The sequence below is a fragment of the Pelophylax lessonae genome (assembly GCF_965119305.1).
Source record: "Pelophylax lessonae genome assembly, chromosome: 6".
NCBI lineage: Eukaryota > Metazoa > Chordata > Amphibia > Anura > Ranidae > Pelophylax > Pelophylax lessonae.
This window is the reverse complement of record NC_138773.1, coordinates 144,476,762-144,494,643: the sequence shown is the minus strand read 5'-3', so window position 1 is coordinate 144,494,643 and position 17,882 is coordinate 144,476,762. Positions and strand designations below refer to the sequence as shown.

The 17,882-nt window shown below is 41.4% G+C and overlaps 1 pseudogene across 1 annotated transcript; it reads left to right on the top strand.

Annotated features, from left to right (window-relative positions):
* The first annotated feature begins 14,170 nt into the window (after positions 1-14,170).
* Positions 14,171-15,541, top strand: LOC309558658 (annotated as a pseudogene). Its single transcript has one exon. The product of its transcript is annotated as an uncharacterized misc_RNA (transcript).
* The last annotated feature ends 2,341 nt before the right edge of the window (positions 15,542-17,882 follow it).

Sequence of the window (17,882 nt, the reverse complement as noted above, 5' to 3'; positions counted from 1 at the left end):
GAGGCATGCCTGCCCAACTTCCCCTTCCAGATGCAGTGAGCCGGCTGCATGAGAGGCATTTTTCACATGTCCTCCCAAGTACCCCTACCCAAAGATGGCCCCAAAGAAGATGTCGTGTCTGTAGCAGGCGCGGATTTAGGCATGACACCCGCTATTATTGTCCCAAATGTCCTGACCAACCTGGTCTCTGCATCGGGGAATGTTTCCAGCGCTACCATACACTAGTGGAGTATTAGCGTAGGGTACAGCACGACACAGTGTAGGGCACACAAACACAGGGTCTCGAAGGATGTTGGATGTCCATCAACATTTTTAGAGACCCAAGCTGGAAGAGAAGATCGCAGAAGATCGCAGTCCCTCCCAAATCAAGAAACAGAAAAATAAAAGGATCCAAAAACTGTTGTTGTGTCAGTAATTTTATATGTCCTTCTACTCTTCCTACTGTACTTTTTTTTTAATGTCTTTTGTTTGTTTTTTCATTCTTTTGTGACCTGTTTCTCTTGCAGGTACTCGTCCGCTACCACGCATTGATTTTATATATTCTGACACAAACAGTGTTTGCGCTCAGCATATATGGATACCTTTGCTGATAGCAGCTGTGGTGATTTTCTGATTTCAGCACTGCAGTTAAAATCCTATTTTGGTATACGTGGATAGTGTCGTGTATACCCATCATTAAATTCAGTGGGTGGTTGTTTGGGCGGTTAATGATGAGTAATACTACGCATTATTCCTGTGCTGATTTCTGATAGGTTCTCTTTTTTTTCGTTCAGCCCACAGGCTGCATGAAAAAAAAAAAAAATAATAAATAGTGTAGCGCAGTCTATGATAGATTATTGGGATTCAAACATTGGATAAAACACTTTAAACCAATAATAAATATATTAAATATATTAAAACATGTCTAAAAAGGAGATAGTCCATATAAGAGGCGATAACAGTCGGTAGAGGTAAAAAGTCCACTTGTGATATGGTGAAATAATAACAGGTGTGACTCTGGTGCTCAAATCCCTCCACCAAGCAATATCTGCCTCTCACCTCCAAACCATGACCCTGCAGGGCCAGAAAGCATAAACAATCTCCACAGGTAACCAACTCGTGTTGCTCCGATACAAGCAAGACCAAGACTCCAGCACTTGTCAGCACAAATAAGGATATCGCTGCAGCAGGTACAACTCACACTCGATTCCAAGTTTCCCAAGATATGAGGGGGAGATCTAGTGCTCTCTGTTGTAATACTGAAAGCTTTAATTCACTCAAAACATATTGCACTTACATTGTATCCGACCATAATAGGCATAGTAGTTGCAGAGTGTGCAGTGTGCTGGATGGTGCCTGGTTACTTCCTGGTTAACAGCCGTAGGACCGATTGACCAATCCCCCGTACGCGTTACGTCAGGTGGGCGTAGACTTCTTCAGCGGGGATGGTGATAGGTCGAAGGTCCGGCTTTTTATATTATCCCTAAGCTCCGCCCACTATGTCACTTCCGGCGTTTCACCATCGCCATGGAGACAAAGTGTCTCCTGAGACAGAGAGATAGAGGGGCGGGCTAAAAGTAATGATATTCATTCGGCCGTGTTTACAATTACATTTGTCACTAAGGAGACATACATATATCTCGGAGATCGGCCGAAGGATCACTTATAACAGCAGACTAATATTGTATGTCTTTCTTTACAGGAAGAACCATTTAGAAACTGCTCAAAGTTTTTTAATATTATTAAAAAACGAACTTATAGGTCGTACGGCTATATTAGCAACCAGACACCAGATGGCAGCACTTTTGCTCACTTACATAGGGAACAGTGTTAAATACAATAATATACATAAAACACATTATAACCACATAAGAACATATAAAATCGTACATAAACCCCAATAAAATAGTATAAAATTTACTAAATAAGTATTTAAAATTTAAATATCATAAAAAGAAAAAACCATGACCATAAAAAATTATCTGTCTGAAATAAAACAATTCAGATCAAAGTCGACATTCAATCCTAGGGGCGTTAAGACTTTAGCCTCGTAAATCCAAAAGGATTCGCGACGACTTAATTGTCTGATGAAATTACCACCCCTCCAATGGTAGCTTACTTTTTCAATCCCCCAGAATTTTAAGGTGCTTGGATTTTTATGATGATAATTTTTAAAGTGCCTAGATACACTGTGGGTAATAAGCCCCTTCCGTATGTTGTTGACATGTTCCCCAACACGTACGTGTAGAGCCCGCGAGGTGCGTCCAATGTATTGTAACCCACAGTCACACTCTAACATGTAAACCACACCTTGTGTGGCACATGTTATTAAATTTTTTATGAAATAGCTTTTTTGTGTGACCGTGGATACAAATTCCTTGCGTTTTTTGATATTTTTCCTGCAACTTTTACAAGTAGCACACTTCCCGCACGCATAAAAACCTGCCAGGAAAGGGAATATACCATTGCTCTTCACCTGGGGTGGATCAACTACTCCCGGGGCAACTTTGTCTCTGAGGGATGGAGCTTTCCTGTAAACAAATTTGGGCTGCTCTGATAAGACAGGGCCCAATACCCTATCCTCTCTCAGAATGGCCCAATGCTTACGGATGATTTTTTTCAACTTTTTTATGTTGGATATTATAATCTAAGACCATTCGGAATTGCGTATCCACTTCTCTAGATCTGGAATTATCCAAAAGGCGATCCCGACTTGTGTTTTTAACCCATTCAAGCTCATTTTTCACATTCGTTTTATCGTATCCCTTTTCTAAAAACCTTCCTGTTAAAACCTCTGACTGTGTAATAAAATCCTCCTCAGTGGTACAGTTACGCCTTAAGCGTGTAAACTGTCCACGAGGGATATTACACAGCCACTGTCTGTGATGGCAACTGTCAAGGGGGATAAAAGAATTTCTGTCTGTGGGTTTAAAATAATTACGGGTTATCGATGATTTATTCATGGTATGGCGGGGGGACATGGTAAGTTTGGAAGCGTTTATGAACAAATTAAACAACAATGAAAAGAATATTGTTCTTACATGGAATTTGCAATATGAGAGTATCTAGAGAAGTGGATACGCAATTCCGAATGGTCTTAGATTATAATATCCAACATAAAAAAGTTGAAAAAATCATCCGTAAGCATTGGGCCATTCTGAGAGAGGATAGGGTATTGGGCCCTGTCTTATCAGAGCAGCCCAAATTTGTTTACAGGAAAGCTCCATCCCTCAGAGACAAAGTTGCCCCGGGAGTAGTTGATCCACCCCAGGTGAAAAGCAATGGTATATTCCCTTTCCTGGCAGGTTTTTATGCGTGCGGGAAGTGTGCTACTTGTAAAAGTTGCAGGAAAAATATCAAAAAACGCAAGGAATTTGTATCCACGGTCACACAAAAAAGCTATTTCATAAAAAATTTAATAACATGTGCCACACAAGGTGTGGTTTACATGTTAGAGTGTGACTGTGGGTTACAATACATTGGACGCACCTCGCGGGCTCTACACGTACGTGTTGGGGAACATGTCAACAACATACGGAAGGGGCTTATTACCCACAGTGTATCTAGGCACTTTAAAAATTATCATCATAAAAATCCAAGCACCTTAAAATTCTGGGGGATTGAAAAAGTAAGCTACCATTGGAGGGGTGGTAATTTCATCAGACAATTAAGTCGTCGCGAATCCTTTTGGATTTACGAGGCTAAAGTCTTAACGCCCCTAGGATTGAATGTCGACTTTGATCTGAATTGTTTTATTTCAGACAGATAATTTTTTATGGTCATTGTTTTTTCTTTTTATGATATTTAAATTTTAAATACTTATTTAGTAAATTTTATACTATTTTATTGGGGTTTATGTACGATTTTATATGTTCTTATGTGGTTATAATGTGTTTTATGTATATTATTGTATTTAACACTGTTCCCTATGTAAGTGAGCGAAAGTGCTGCCATCTGGTGTCTGGTTGCTAATATAGCCGTACGACCTATAAGATCAACACAGTACAAATCAATGATTGAGTATAAGTTCGTTTTTTAATAATATTAAAAAACTTTGAGCAGTTTCTAAATGGTTCTTCCTGTAAAGAAAGACATACAATATTAGTCTGCTGTTATAAGTGATCCTTCGGCCGATCTCCGAGATATATGTATGTCTCCTTAGTGACAAATGTAATTGTAAACACGGCCGAATGAATATCATTACTTTTAGCCCGCCCCTCTATCTCTCTGTCTCAGGAGACACTTTGTCTCCATGGCGATGGTGAAACGCCGGAAGTGACATAGTGGGCGGAGCTTAGGGATAATATAAAAAGCCGGACCTTCGACCTATCACCATCCCCGCTGAAGAAGTCTACGCCCACCTGACGTAACTCGTACGGGGGATTGGTCAATCGGTCCTACGGCTGTTAACCAGGAAGTAACCAGGCACCATCCAGCACACTGCACACTCTGCAACTACTATGCCTATTATGGTCGGATACAATGTAAGTGCAATATGTTTTGAGTGAATTAAAGCTTTCAGTATTACAACAGAGAGCACTAGATCTCCCCCTCTTTTATTTATATATCTTGGGAAACTTGGAATCGAGTGCGAGTTGTACCTGCTGCAGCGATATCCTTATTTGTGCTGACAAGTGCTGGAGTCTTGGTCTTGCTTGTATCGGAGCAACACGAGTTGGTTACCTGTGGAGATTGTTTATGCTTTCTGGCCCTGCAGGGTCATGGTTTGGAGGTGAGAGGCAGATATTGCTTGGTGGAGGGATTTGAGCACCAGAGTCACACCTGTTATTATTTCACCATATCACAAGTGGACTTTTTACCTCTACCGACTGTTATCGCCTCTTATATGGACTATCTCCTTTTTAGACATGTTTTAATATATTTAATATATTTATTATTGGTTTAAAGTGTTTTATCCAATGATTGAATCCCAATAATCTATCATAGACTGCGCTACACTATTTATTATTTATTTCATTGAAGGAGTTGGATTGCCCTTGAGTGTTAGCTGCTGGTCTCATTGCAAGTTAATTTATTCAGCGCTGAATCTTCCACACACATGAAAAAAAAAAAAACCTATATGCCAAACAAGGACCAGCAATGTACTGGTGCATTGCTGGACGTTGAGTGGTTATACCAGGATGATGCCTGCAGATTTAGGCATCATCTTGGTATCGTTTTTTACAGCCAGCGGTCGGCTTACATGTAAAAGCAATCCTAGCAGGTAATTGGCCGCTAGACTGCTTTTACATGCAGTGGGAGGGGCCTCCCCCCCCCACCGCCGCCTTCCGCAGCCTTCCGTGGTTTTTCTCGGGCTCTCCTGTCCCACCGGTTAACCCGAGAGTGCAGCCGGTGGTTCAGTTATCTAACCATAGAGCTAATTGGAGATGAGAATGGCTCCAATCATCTCTATGGCCTAAGATGCCGGAGGCTACGAGCATTTTATGACTTCTGTTTCGCCAGAAATAAACAGGGCCATTGGGAAAGTATTTTATCACACCAATTTTGGTGTGGTCAGATGCGTTAAGGTCAGAGGAGAGATCTAGAGTCTAAAAGACCCCAATTTTTTTAAAAAAGAGTACCTGTCACCACAGATTGCTATCATAGGGGATATTTAAATTCACTATGATAACAAAAATGATTTAAAAAAAAAAAAATTAAAGGAAAGGTGTCAAAATAACATAAAAAAGCAAAAGAAAAAAAAAAAATTGAGCCCCCCCTCTCCCCCGGTGCTTGCGCGCAATGGCGCACGCAAGCGGTGGTCTAGTGTCATATGTAAACCGCAATTGCAGCATGCATGTGAGGTATCGCCGCGATCGCCAGATCGAGTGCAGTAATTCTTGCAGTAGACCTCCTCTGTAAGTCTAAAGTGGTAACCTGTAGAGACTTTTAAAGGTTTTTAAAAATGTACGTATGTTTTTGCCGCTGCGCAGGCATGCGCAATTTTTAAAGCATGTCATGTTAGGTGTCTATGAACTCGGCATAAGATCATCTTTTAAATTTTATCAAAAAAATTGGAATTATATAGTGTATTTGTGCAATAAATTAAAAAAAAAATGTATTTTTTTCGCAAAAGTTGTGTTTGGAAAATCTGTGCGCAAATACCGTGTGACAAAAAAATTTGCAACATCCACCATTTTATTCTATAGGGCCTCTGCTTTAAAAAAATATATAATGTTTGGGGGTTCAAAGTAATTTTCTAGTAAAAAAAAAATATTTTTTCATGTAAACAAAAAGGCACAGAAAAGGCTTGGTTTTCAAGTGGTTAGAAGAGTGGGTGATGTGTGGCTAAGATTGAGCATAAAATGCTGGGACTGTTCAAACACCCCCCAAATGACCCCTTTTTGAAAAGTAGACACCCAAAGCTTTTTTCTGAGAGGCATGGTGAGTCTATGGAGTATTTTATATTTTGCCACAAGTTTCGGGAAAATTATTATTATTTTTTTTATTTTTTGTTTTTTTACAGAAAGTTGTCACTAAATGATATATTGCTCCTGCATGCCATGGGAATATGTGAAATGACACCCCAAAATACATTCTTTTGCTTCTCCTGAGTACAGGGATACCACATGTGTGAGACTTTTTGGGAGCCTAGCTGTGTACGCAACCCCGACAACCAGTCCACATCTTCAGGTTTTCAAATGGCGTAAATTGCTGATTTTACCCCTGACTACCTGTCAGTTTCAGAGGCCCTGAAATTTCAAGATAGCACAAAACCCCCCCCAAATGACCCCATTTTGCAAAGTAGACACTCCAAGCTACTGGCTGAGAAGCATGGTGAGTCCATGGAATAATTTATATTTTGCCACAAGTTTCGGGGAAAAAAATCTTTTTAATTTTTTTACACAAAGTTGTCAGTAAATGATATATTGCTCACACAGGCCATGGGAATATGTGAAATGACACCCCAAAATACATTTTGCTGCTTCTCCTGAGTACAATGATACCCCATGTGTGAGACTTTTTGCCAGTCTAGCCGCGTACAGGACCCGGAAAACCAATGCGCACCTTTTGGCTTTCTAAGGGCGTAAATTGTTGATCTCACTCCTTACTACCTATCACACTTTTGAAGTCCATAAAAAGCCAAGATGGCACAAAACCCCCCCAAATGACCCCATTTTGCAAAGTAGACACTCCAATCTATTTGCTAAGAGGCATGGTGAGTATTTTGCAGCTCTCATTTTTTTTGGAAAATGAAGAAAAAACAGGAAAATGCATTTTTTTTCCCTCTTTTTTCAATTTCCAAAACTGTGTGACAAAAAGTGAGATCTGCAAAACACTCAACATGCCTCTCTGCAAATAGCTCAGGGTGTATACTTTCCGAAAAGGGGTCATTTGGGGGGGGGGGTTGTGCTGTCTTGGCATTTCATGGCCTCCAAAACTGTGATAGGTAGTCAGGAGTGAAATCAACAATTTACGCCCTTGGAAAGCCTGAAGGCGATGATTGGTTTTCGGGGTCCTGTACTCGGCTAGACTGCAAAAAAGTCTCACACATGGGGTATCCCTGTACTCAGGAGAAGCAGCAGAATGTATTTTGGGGTGTCAGTTCACATATACCCATGGCATGTGTGAGCAATATATCATTTACTGACAACTTTGTGTAAAAAAAAAAATATATATATATATATATATTTCCCGGAACTTGTGGCAAAATATAAAATATTCCATGGACTCACCATGCCTCTCAGCAAATAGCTTGGGGTGTCTACTTTCCAAAATGGGGTCATTTGGGGGGGTTTTGTGCTATCTTGGAATTTTAGGGCCTCCGAAACTGTGATAGGTAGTCAGGAGTGAAATCAACAATTTACGCCCTTGGAAAGCCTGAAAGCGGGGACTGGTTTTCGGGGACCTGTACTCGGCTAGACTGCAAAAAAGTCTCACACATGGGGTATCCCTGTACTCAGGAGAAGCAGCAGAATGTATTTTGGGGTGTCATTTCACATATACCCATGGCATGTGTGAGCAATATTTCATTTACTGACAACTTTGTGAAAAAAAAAAAAATATATATATATATATTTCCCGGAACTTGTGGCAAAATATAAAATATTCCATGGACTCACCATGCCTCTCAGCAAATAGCTCGGGGTGTCTACTTTCCAAAATGGGGTCATTTGGGGGGGTTTGTGCTATCTTGGAATTTTAGGGCCTCCGAAACTGTGACAGGTAGTGCAGAGGTGACATGCACAATTTACGCCATTAGAAAACCTGAGAGTGTTGATTGGATTTCGCGGTCCTGTACACAGCTAGGCTCCCAAAAAGTCTCACACATGGGGCATCCCCATACTCAGGAGAAGTGGCAGAATGTATTTTGGGGTGTCATTCCACTTATACCCATGTCATGTGTGAGAATTTTATCTTTTAGTGACAACGTTGTGTAAAAAAAATAAATAAAAAAAAAAAAATAGTAATATTCCCAAAACTTGTGGTAAAATATAAAATATTCCATGGACTCACCATGCCTCTCAGCAAACAGCTTGGGGTGTCTACTTTCCAAAATGGGGTCATTTGGGGGGGGTTTGTGGTATCTTGACATTTCAGGGCCTCCTAAACCGTTAGAGGTAGTGAGAAAATGCAATGAAAATTGTACGCCCTTTGAAATTCTGATGGTGGTGATTTGATTTTGGGGACCCGTACACAGCTAGGCTCCCAAAAAGTCCCACATATGTGGTATCCCTGTACTCAGGAGAAGCAGCAGAATATATTTTGGGGTGTAATTACACATATACCCATGGCATGTGTGAGCAATATATCATTTCAATGACGACTTTGTGTAAAAAAAAAAAAAATATTTAGTCATTTTTCAAACACCTGTGACAAAAAAATGAAATATTCAATGAGCTCAACATGCCTCTCAGAACATTCCTTAGGATGTCTACTTTCCAAAAAGTGGTAGTTTGGGGGGGTTTTGTACTGCCCCGCCATTTTAGCACTTCATGAAATGAGATAGGCAGTCAGAAATTAAAGCTGCGTAAATTTCAGTATTTACACCATAGTTTGTAGACGCTCTAACTTTTGCGCAAACCAATAAAAATACGCTCATTGAATTTTTTTTTGTCAAAGACATGTAGTTAAATATATTTTGGCCAAAAAAAAATACATAAATTGAGTATATTGGATATTTTTTAAAAGACAAAGTTGAAAATGTCATTTTTTTGCAAAATTTTCGCTCTTTTTTTATTAATATCGCAAAAAATAAAAAGCGCAGAGGTGATCAAATACCACCAAAAGAAAGCTCTGTTTGTGGGAAAAAAAGGACGTAAATTTCGTTTGGGTACCACATTGCATGACCGCGCAATTGTCAGTTAAAGTCACGCAGTGCCGAGTCGTAAAATACCCCCTGGTCAGGAAGGGGGTAAAATCTTCCGGGGCTTAAGTGGTTAAATATGATGCTCCATTACTAACTAGCGGCTGAAGAAATGTATCCAAATATTCTCCAAGTCGCGAAAAAAGTGACTCGATTCCGCTAACTATTGGCCTCCCTGGTGGTTTGTCCAACCTTTTATGAAGTTTAGGGAGATAGTAAATGACGGACTTTGAGACGCATATCCGGCCGCTGAGGCGCACGGCGTCCGGAAATACCGCTACACGAGGGGTTCGCGGTCCCTACTTTCTTACAGATGCTGTATCTTGTTTTTAAATAAAAATAGACAGTATAAAGGAACATTGGAGAGGTGAAAATAAAACCAGAAAAATTTCACAAAATGAAACTAAGTGGATATATTTGCTGGAATCTCTTCAACCTGGAGGGCTTAACCTTGATATTGACTTGAATTGTTTTATTTCTGATTTTTAGTGATTTTTATTCTTTTTAATAATGTTTTTAAACCACTGATAAAATTGGTCTCAAATTTCCATTGGACCAATATCATGATACGCTAAAACCTATTTTTTATATATGGCTCCTTTTACACACAAGTATATGAATCTAGACACGTTCATTCTTAATGTAACACTCGCTAACATGTATGTCACTAATTCACTTTATCCTTCTTTCACCAATGAATACACCTAGATAAGTTATGGGCGATTATTCGATCTAAATATTTGAACACACTATGAGTGATTATTTTTCACTTTGATACACCCTTTGAATCGATTAATTTAATATTTATTTATTGTTTATGGTCTGGTCCTTATGGTATACCAAATGTCACATATTTACTAACACATGAGATATTTATTAATGGTACATATGCCTTTACACATACCTTTATGATAGATCTATAGAAGTATGTGGACTGTTATTTGTTTTGTATAGATATATATCACCGAGTGGGTTGCCTGTCCACAGGAAATCAATTGCCTCTTAAATTCCATCAATTGGAATATAATTGCACCATGATACATACTGTATCACGATGTATATATACGATCCCTAGTCCCTTCAATATTCCTTGATCACTTTAAATTTAACATGTTTTCAACATGTTTGTTTACATATTTTTACACGTTTTAATATTGATTTTAATAATTCTTATTCTAGATTGTATCTCCTTTACAATATTTAATATTTAGTATATGTATTTCCGCCAATAAAATCAAAGCTGCATCACAATATAAATACACACACTTACCCTGGTATTCCCATTTTAATATTTTTAGTATTTCCTTTATTTTTATCTTCTTCATTATACTTATGCACATATTAGTTCCATAAGTATGAAATAGTCCCACTGGAACCATATTACAATTATATAAACACACCTTTTTAAGCCATGATGTTAAATTTGCCAAATATTTTTAATACATATGCCCTTATTTACCGTATATATGGTTTTATAATATATATATATATATATATATATATATATATATATATATATATATATATATATGTATGTTTTACCCATCTTCTTGACATTGTCAATTAGATTATAGGCTTCTAATTTGATCTAACATATATATGGTTTTAAAATATATATAATGAGTGTTTTTTCTATCCACCTTCCTGAATACATTAATTTTATAATATTCTTCTTACTCTAATTTCTTATATTTGTGGCTACTTAACGCTCAAATTACCTAACCATTAATTCGGACGTTCCTGACATATCCCTTCGTCACTAATCTAAACTAGTTTCATTCGTGACCACTAAATAAAATATTTCACCTTTAAAATATCAGCGTAGCAACTGCTGAGTTTGGCTCTATATTAAAATCCATTGGCCGAATAAACCACTCGGGTGGAGCTTCACCTTCCCTTTGGATTTGCAGTAATAACATCTGCCCAAAAACTGATGACGCGCTAGTATGTATATTCTGATTGGGCGCCTGTTCCGGTTGCCGGGCAACCTACTAGGATTTATACTAGCGGGACTCACGTAGCCTCACGCTGCTCCTGATGACGTCAGTCTGATGACGAAACGCGTAGAGCGTAGGCACGTCAGTTCCGCACCTTGAGACGCATATCCGGCCGCTGAGGCGCACGGCGTCCGGAAATACCGCTACACGAGGGGTTCGCGGTCCCTACTTTCTTACAGATGCTGTATCTTGTTTTTAAATGTGAGTACTTGATTTTATTTGCTTAATAAATGGACACACATTACGGTACTTCACTATAGGAGTGTTTTTTATCCATATAATCCCGGACATCACCTTTTATTATTCTGGAGCGCTGCCTATCACCCCTATTATACATCGCTTATCCTAATAACCTTACCATTTGAGGGAGGAAGTGCAACTGGTCCCAAGAGGAGAGGAGAGGCTCACCGCGGTTTGTCGGGGAATACCCCAAATACCCAACGCTGGTTACCCCTGTAGGGGTGCCGCTCTCTGGTGAGTGCGGGCTACATAGGAAGGGGAGCACGGAATTCCCTCACCCAGCACCCACATCCTGACCCACACCGGGAAGCACCCCCTCCACCCATGCAATTTCCCTTGGCACTTTTTATCACCATATTGCACGTTGTTGGACTACTATATTGAACATACATTTTTTTGTGGACTTTTTGTCACTTATATTACGGACTATCCAATTTCTTATTTATATTCATATTTATTCATCCACCAGATATTCACCTATTTATTTTTGGGATTTCTTTTATATTTTCCAAAGCTCTGATACTTTTTATATTTCGCTTGGCACATCATATGTATTTTTAGGTTATTTTGATGTTTTTTATATATATTCAATTTCACTTGGATATCCATTTTTGCACTTACTTTTAGATATTGTCGTTTACCTTTGATATAATTACAGCACTTGGCATTTTGTATCACTCATTATCTGTTTCATTTGGATATCCACACCTATTAATTTTGAATCAACACTGCCACCTAGTGTTTACACCAATTATTTCAAGAGTCACTATACTTTTAGCTTTGAGACACTGTTCACTGTTTTATTTATTAATATTGGTTTGCATATTTATTGTATTTTATTAAGTATTTACTAGTGTTATTAATTGATGAATGGTTGGTTAATTTATTGAAATCTATAATACTTACTGTGGCTTATTATCAGGACCATTGGTTATATTGTAAGGACCATTACTTACAGTATTGATATTTTATATTGACCACCTATATGCACCTAGATTTATGAGACACATCTCTATATATTTTTTTCATTATTTGGCAGCGCCAATTACCCTAATACTTTTTCCATATTCTGATATAGTTTTACTATATTTTTGGGGTAGGCTGCAGCCAACCATATAAGGAGATCCATTTGCGCGGAATTCTTTCTTTACTAGTGAGGATGTTTCCTCTGCTCCTCTAACCACACATGAAAAGGCGCTGTTGGATGGATTGAAAATGGAGGATGCAGCTGAAGCTACTTCAGAGGTGCCAGTCCCTTTTAGCACCACAGGCCCTCCAAAGCGGCGAAGGCGTTCCCCTTTCCCACTTGCTTTGACAACATTTTCACAAAACATTGGGGTTGTCAAAAGCGCAAACGTGTGGTCCCTAAGCTTTTCTCTAATCGCCTTCCAGGACGGCCCAAACATGAGAGATGATAGGCTCCTCCTACCGGAAACACAATCAATTAAACATAGTTAAAAGGCCCCACCCTTCCCTCTATCCTCAGTTTAGATTGTGTTTCTTCCTACGAAACATTTTCACTGACCTGCAGATTTTTTGATAGTCCTATGGTCCCCCTGTGAGCCAGGTTCAGCAAAGCCATTGAGAGTAGAGCTCTACCTGCCACCCCTCCCAGGTTTCTCACAGGTCGCCTCTTCCATCGGTAAAGCCGTCGGTCACTTGGGTGACCCTCTAGGTTTTCACCGTGCCCCGGCGCCAGCAGCTCTCCTCCACAGGATTCGGATTCAATTTTCCCGCTGGAAGTGACGTCAGACGTGGGTGCCTCAAGCCTCGCGGTCGGAGCGGAAGGAGCTCGGCAACATCCGGTGACGTCAGTTCCTGTCACAATGCGGAAGAGGAAAGTGGAGGAGACGCCGGAACCGCTATCACACGGTAGTGCAGACTCCCAAGCTACAGGAGCTCGGACAGCTGCCAGGGAGATGAAGCCTTCTACTCGCCCACCCGGGAAGGGCCAAGCAACAGCAGCCAAACCCAGGTTGGACCCGGGTAAGTGCGGCAGTGCATCTAATTTCCAAAGAATTGTCTAAAAAGTCTGCTGATGTCTTTTTCCTTGAAATGCTTGATGTTCCCTCTCCCTGTCCATAGTAGGACTGTTTAAGTGTCCTTTCTATGGGCCTCATATCTTTTTCAAAAATTGGAAGAGTGATACTAATTGATGTTGTATCCTGTCTTCCAGAGTCCCAGAGCGGTGCTCAGGAAACCTCTGCTTCACCTGTAGGGTTAGGATCTGTTGCCTCAAAGTGTGGTAATTGTGCAGACAGATTACCTAGCTCCCACACAAAACCTTTCTGCTACAAATGCATCTATAAGCTGGCAGGGAGGGAATCGTCAGCCCTAATGAAGGACTTCCTAAAAAACAGTCCAAGAAGAGATGCTGACAACAATCCAGACTGTTAAATCCTCACTAGGAAACTCGGGATCCTCAGTCTCTCCTGCAGGGGAAGGTACCTCTTCACAGGAGAGCCTTTCTGTTAGGCCAGGACAGGCCAGCCAGTCCTTTCCTCACAGTCTGCCTTGAGGCTTACAAAGAAATAGACAGGAGGAAGAGGATATAGACCGCTCAGTCTCCCAATCCAACTCCGAGGGAGAAGGAGACAGGGACTCAGAGGAAACAGAACCATCTAGGAATCTGTTTGGGCTAGATAACATGCAAGGGCTCCTTCAAGCAGTGTATGCCTCTGAAGAAATACCCGATTTGCCAAAAGGGACATCAGCCCAGGATAGACTCTATAAGGGTCTAGGTAAGACTCCTTCTAGGGTTTTTCCCATCCACCAATCCCTTAAAGGGTTGGTTCTCCAACAATGGCAACGTCCAGAGACTAAGTTTAAGAAACCAGTGTCCTGGAAACGCAGATTCCCCTTTAAAGAAGAAGATATCGAACAGCTGATAGTCCTAAACTAGATGCACCCTTGGCTCAAGTGACCAAGAAATCTGACCTCTCCTTTGCTGATACAGGCAGTATTAAGGATGTCATGAATAGGAAAGCGGAGTCTCTCCTAAGGAAGGCCTGGGAGGCCAATGCGTCTACCATGGCTCCAGCTTTGGCTGCCTCCTGTGTAGCAAGAAATACCTGCTGTTGGCTTGACAGGTTGAACAAAAACTTACCACAGGAAAAGACCCAAGATTTACAGGACTCCCTGTCCCTAATTGGGAAAGCAGTAGCCTACCTGGCCGATGCAGCAGTGGAGTCTGTAGTAGCCTCCGCCAAGACAGGTGCCCTCTTAAACTCAGCCAGAAGAGCTATTTGGCTGAAAGAATGGGAGGGGGACCTTACCTCAAAGACAAAGCTTTGTGCCTTGCCCTTTAAGGGTTACCTACTATTTGGATCTGGACTATTTGGACGAGGTCCTAGCCAGGTCCTCGGAAAGGGGGAAGAAATTTCCAGTGAAGAGGAAGGAAGTTCCCAGGAAAAATAGAATAGACGGAAAAGGGAACCCAACAAGAGATGGGATTTCAGGAAGGGAAAACAAAGGAACAGTTTGCTCTTTCCCTCCACTGCAGGTTCAAGAGACAAGTGACGCCAGCGTCAAGGTTGGGGGCAGACTGAATCAATTTCTCACTCAGTGGAAAGAAATTTCAGTCTCCCCATATATCTACACCCTCATTCAGGAAGGTTGTCGCCTTCAATTTACTTCAATACCACCCACTAAAATTACCCCAACCCAGGTCCCCAAGAAATCTAAAATAAAAGAAGCTTTACTACAGGGAATTCAAGAACTTGCAGAACAATTAGTAATAATTCCGGTCCCGGAGAATCAACATCTCCAAGGGTTTTACTCCCATGTGTTTGTGGTCCCAAAAACATCAGGCAAATTCCGCCTAATAATAAACCTAAAGAAACTCAACAGGTTCTTGACGTACAAAAATTTTTCAACGGAAACAATCTATTCAGTACGGAATAACTTATTAAAGGATGTCTTCATGACCACCTTGGATCTCAGAGATGCTTATCTGCATGTTCCCATCCACCCAGAACATCAAAAGTTCCTGAGATTTGCCATAGAGAACGATGGATAAAGGACACATTGGCAGTTCAGGACACTACCCTTGTGTCTGGCCGCCAACCCAAGGATCTTTACAAAAGTTCTTGCGGAGGCAGTAGCTCACCTACACATGCTAGGGATTGCCCTGATTCCCTACTTGGACGACCTACTGATTTTTGGAAAATCCGAGACCCAGGTGAACCTAGATACTCATCGGGTGATAATTTTCCTGGAAAGTCTAGGATGGCTCATCAATTTGAAGAAGTCAGCCTTGGTACCATCCCAGCTGCGGAATTTTCTAGGGTTCCTAGTAGACTCAAAGGCTCAAAAACTATTTCTACCCCAAGAAAAAAGGGAAAAAATAGTCACCGCAGTCCAGATGCTAGTAGACTCCCCATCCTGCTCCAGGAGAGTTCTGAGAGTATTGGGATTTATGTCAGCCAGTATACCAGCTTTGGTTTGGGCACAACTGCACGCAAGGGAACTTCTGTTTTACCATCTGTCGTCTTGGGACAGAAAAACAGAGTCCTTAGACAAACATGTCGTCCTCACCCCACAGGTCCAGGAATCCCTTATATGGTGGAAAGACCAGACCAACCTGGGGAAGGGCAGACCCTGGGGACAATGGAATCCTGTAGAGATTACCACAGACGCCAGTACCAAGGGCTGGGGAGCCCACATGGAAGGAGCCCAGGCACAGGGGATCTGGGATTATGCAACAACTCAAGCCTCCTTCAATTTCAGGGAGTTGAAAGCTGTAGGGGAAGCCTTCAGAGAGAACATCTCAACAGAGAAGTCCTCATCCTTTCAGACAATACTACAACCGTAGTATATCTGAACAGACAAGGAGGAACCAGATCCAGACCTCTCCTAGATCTAACTACCGCAATCCTAAGCTGGGCCGAGGAAAGGGTAGTCTCCCTGGTAGCAGTACACATCAGGGGAAAAAACAACCTGCAAGCAGACTTCCTCAGTCGTCATCTTATTCAGGAGGGAGAGTGGGAGTTGGATCCCAGAATTTTTCAAAAGATAACTCAGATTCGGAACACCAGAGATAGATTTGTTTGCCACAGCGCAGAACAAAAAGGTGGAAAATTTCTTCTCCCTTACTCTGACTAGAGGGATGACTGGGTTGGATGCACTGGCTCAACCTTGGCAATTCAGCCTGGCGTATGCCTTCCCCCCTCTGATGTTGAACCCGAGAGTCCTTCAGAAATTGAACCAATCAGGGGATCTCCGGTTGATTCCAATTGCCCCTTGGTGGCCAAAGAGGCCTTGGTTTGCCACACTGAAGGCCATGGCACTGGTTCCCCCATGGCACCTGCCGGTTTCGAAAAGCCTACTATCACAGGGTCCGGTTTTGTGTCCAAACCCGGAATTTTTTCAGTTAGCAGCTTGGCTACTGAAAGCCAACTCCTAATTTCAAAAGGTTGCTCGCAGAGAGTGGTAGATACTCTCCTGTTGAGCAGGAAACCTGTTACCAAAAAATCTACACTAAGGTATGGAAGATGTTTTGTACCTGGGGTAAGCAAAAAGGTTTTGCCTCCCCCTCTCCCCCCATAATCCTAGAGTTTCTATAGGATGGGGTGGATAAGGGTGTGGCCATTAACACCCTTAGGGTACAAATTGCGGCCCTCTCGGTATTCCTAGACACCCGTCTGGCAAGAGAGCCACTAATAAAAAGATTTTTGTTAGCCAGACAAAGAGTTACTCCTTTGTTAAAGGACAGGTTCCCACCTTGGGACCTGACAAGGGTCCTAGAGGCGCTATCTAGGTCTCCCTTCGAACCTTTGGGAGAGATTCCCCTCAAGAGGTTGTCCCTTAAGTTGACTTTTTTACTGGCCATCACTACAGCTAGAAGAGTAGGAGATCTCCAGGCCCTCTCTATCAAAGAACCTTTTATGACAGTGTGCCCGGACAGGATAGTTCTAAGACCAGATCCTCTGTATCTACCGAAAGTAGCATCTCCTTTTCACAGAGCACAGGAGATTAATTTGCCTTCCTTCTGTAATAACCCAAAGAACAGTAAGGAGGAAAAGTTCCACTGTATTGATGTAAGAAGAGCTCTGCTCATCTATTTAGATAGGACAAGACCCTTTAGAAGGTCAAACCATCTTCTAGTCCTTCACTCTGGACCTAGGAAAGGGTTGCAGGCCTCTAAGCCTTCAATATCTAGATGGATAAGGCAGGCAATTACCACCGCTTATGAGGCATCAGGTGTCCCAGCTCCTGTTAAAATAAAAGCACATTCTACAAGAGCCCTAGCAACATCTTGGGCCGAGAAGGCAGGAGCATCTTGGGAGCAGATCCGCAAGGCAGCCACTTGGTCCAGCCACGACACCTTCCTGAAACACTACAGGATAGAAGTTCTGTCT